At 37.2% G+C, this 3,324-nt stretch overlaps 1 pseudogene; it reads left to right on the top strand.

The window, feature by feature from the left end:
- Positions 1-324: 324 nt before the first annotated feature.
- LOC143672560 (ferritin heavy chain pseudogene) lies at positions 325-998 on the top strand (annotated as a pseudogene).
- The last annotated feature ends 2,326 nt before the right edge of the window (positions 999-3,324 follow it).

The following is a 3,324-nucleotide window of genomic DNA, read 5'->3' as shown; positions in this document are numbered from 1 at the left end:
AACCAATGGGTCAAAGAAGAAATCATAAATGAAATAATGAAATATCCTGAGGCAAATGAAAACACAAGCACAACATATCAAAACTGATAGGATGCAGCAAAAGCAATTTTGAGAGGGAAATTTATGACTCCAAATGCTTACATTAAAAAGGAAAAGTCAGCGGCAGATGTCTTCGTGGAGAGTCACTGTGATTTCCTGCTTCAACAGTGCTTGAACAGAACCCGGTGCTTGCCTCCTCCTTGTTGGCTGTCCACTCTGAGCAGCTTTCAACAACCTCTCTAGCACCGTGCAGCTGCTGCCACCTCCTCTCCTCAACCACCCACTATGATGACCACGTCCCCATTGCAGGTGCACCAGGACTACAGCCAGGACTCAGAGGCCGCCATTAACCACCAGATCAACCTGGAGCTCTATACCTCTTACGTCTCCCTGTCAATGTCTTACTACTTTGACCATGATGATGTGGCTTTGAAGAACTTTTCCAAATATTTTCTTCACCAATCTCATGAGGAGAGGGAACATGCTGAGAAACTTATGAAACTGTAGAACCAATGAGGTGGTTGCATCTTCCTTCAGGATATCAAGAAGCCAGAACGAGACGACTGGGAGAGAGGGTTGAATGCAATGGAGTGTGCATTACATTTGGAAAAACGGTTGAATCAGTCACTACTGGAATTGCACAAACTGGCCACTGACAAAAATGACTCCCATTTGTGTGACTTCATTGAGACCCATTACCTGAATGGGCAGGTGAAATTCATCAAAGAGTTGGGTGACTATGTGACCAACTTGCACAAGATGGGGACCCCAGATTCTGGCTTGGCAGAGTATCTCTTCGTCAAGCACACCCTGGGAAACAGTGATGATGAGAGTTAAGCCTTATGCTGTCTTCCCCAGAGTCACAGGGTGACTTCTGTGGTCACCAGGGCCGTGCATGCATGTTGGGTTTACCTTTGCCTTTTCTATTAAGTTGTATCAACACCAAACATGTTGTTTCATTTGTATCATTCCTTCAAATAAAGTAATTTGGTACCCAAAAAAAGGAAAAATCATATCAAATCAGAGACTTAATCCCCTAACTGGAGTGTAAAAAATAAGAGCAAACTAAACCCAGACTGAGTGGAAGGAATGAAGTGACAAAGATAAATGTGGAGATAATTGGAATAGGGAATATGAGAGAGAGAGAGAGAGAATCAATAAAATCAAAAGATGGCTCTTCAAAAAGAACAATAAATCAACAAACTTAGGTAGACTGACAAAGAAAAAAACAGATGGGACATAAATAATTAAAATCATATGTGAAAGGGGGACATTTATACTGACCCCACAGAAAGGAAAAAAGGATTATAAGAGGATACCATCAACAACTGTCTGCCAACAAACTATACAACCTAAAGGAAATAGACAAATTCCTTGATACCTACTAAATACTTATAAGACACAGAAGATCTCAGCAAATCAATAGCAGTAGGGAGATGAATCATCAAAAATTTTCCCCAAAAGGAAAAGCCCAAACGAGATGGCTTCACTGGTGAATTTTACCAAGCATTCCAAAAAGAATTAACTCCAGTCTTGAACAACTCTTCCCAAAAATGGAAGAGTAAGGAACCACCTGTCTGGTAGTTTGAAGTTATATTAGCCTCAGAAAAATATGCTCTTAATTTAATACATTCTTGTGGTAGTAGACCCATTGTAAACAGCACTTTTTGATGAGGCTATTTCAGTAAGGTGTGACCTACCTCATTCAGGATGGCTCTTAATCCCATTACTGGAGTCCTGTATGCATGGGATGAATACAGGGAGGAAAAAAAGCCATAGAAGCAAGAAGCTGAATCCATGAAACCCACAAGAGAAGAGAGAAACCAGCAGATGCCATTATGTGACTTGCCATGTGCAGAGGAGCCCAGAATCACTGTCAGCATTTAGAAAGAAAGCATTGCCTTGAGAACACATTGAGCTGAACTTTTTCTCAGCCTCAAAACCATGAGAGGATGAATTCCCATGTTTAAATCAATGCATTTCATGATATTGGCTTTAAAGAACCTGGAAAATAATATATTCTCTAACTCATTCTGTGACGTCAACCTCACCATGATACCAAGGACAGACAAAGATTCTAAATGAAGGAAAATTGCAGATCCTTATCTCTCATGAAAATAGATGCTCAAATCCTAAGCAAAACACTAGCAAACCAAATCCAATAGCAAATTAAAATAATTATACAACACACTAATAGAACAAAGGTGAAAAACACATGTTCATCCCCATTGATGCAGTAAAGTCACTTGACAAACTCTGGAACCCCTTCTTGTATAAAAACTCTTAGAAAACTAGAAGTAGAAGGAAACTTCCTCAACATGGTCAAGGGCATATATGAAAACCCACAATTAGCATTATATTCAATGGTAGAAGGTTGAAAGTTTCTTTCTAAGATCAGGCACAAAGCAAGGATGCCCACTGTCACCACTGTTATGTAACATTTTACTGTAAGTTCCAACCAGAAATTTAGGTAAGAAAAAGAAATAAAAGTTATCCAAATTGGAAAAGAAGAAGTAAAATCTTCCCCATTCCTTATATTCATTTACACAGAGAATCTTGGAACATCCACAAAAATGTGCTAGAATTAATAAACAAATTCCGTAAAAAGGAAGAGTAGAAGATTACCATGAAGAAATCACCAGAGTTTATATATATCCTAATAATAAACAACCTGAAGAGAAAATGAAGAAAACAATTCCATCAGCAATTAAAAAAATCAAATATGTTGTGATAAATCTAACCAAGGTTGTAAAGGTCTTATGCACAAAAAACAACAAAGCATTGCTAAACGTAGTCAAGGAACACATAAATAAATGGAAGGACATTTTGTGTTCATGGATTGGAAAACTAAATATTATTAATATGTCAGTTTTACCTGAAGCAATTTATAGCATCATCGCAATCTTAATCAAACCTCCAACAGCAGTTTTTGCAGAAGTGGAAGAACCAATCATCAAAAGTGAATAGCCAAATGCATCTTGAAAAAGAAAATGAAGTTAGAGACCTCATACTTCTTGATTTAAAAATCTTGAAAACTACAGTATGAAAACAGCATAGAATTGGCACAGGGACAAACATATATCAATGAAATTAAATTGATAATTGAGAAATAAATCTTCACATCTATGGCCAATCTTTTTTCTCTTTTTATTTTGGAAATATCCATACCTCAAATTTTTATCATTTTAGTCATTTTTAAGTGTACAATTCGGTGATATACTCTGTAATTTTCACTATTATATACAGAATTTTTTCATCATTCCAAACAGAAACTCTATATCCATC

This window comes from Tamandua tetradactyla, chromosome Y (assembly GCF_023851605.1).
Source record: "Tamandua tetradactyla isolate mTamTet1 chromosome Y, mTamTet1.pri, whole genome shotgun sequence".
Classification (NCBI taxonomy): domain Eukaryota; kingdom Metazoa; phylum Chordata; class Mammalia; order Pilosa; family Myrmecophagidae; genus Tamandua; species Tamandua tetradactyla.
This window is presented reverse-complemented; position numbering and strand designations above follow the sequence as displayed.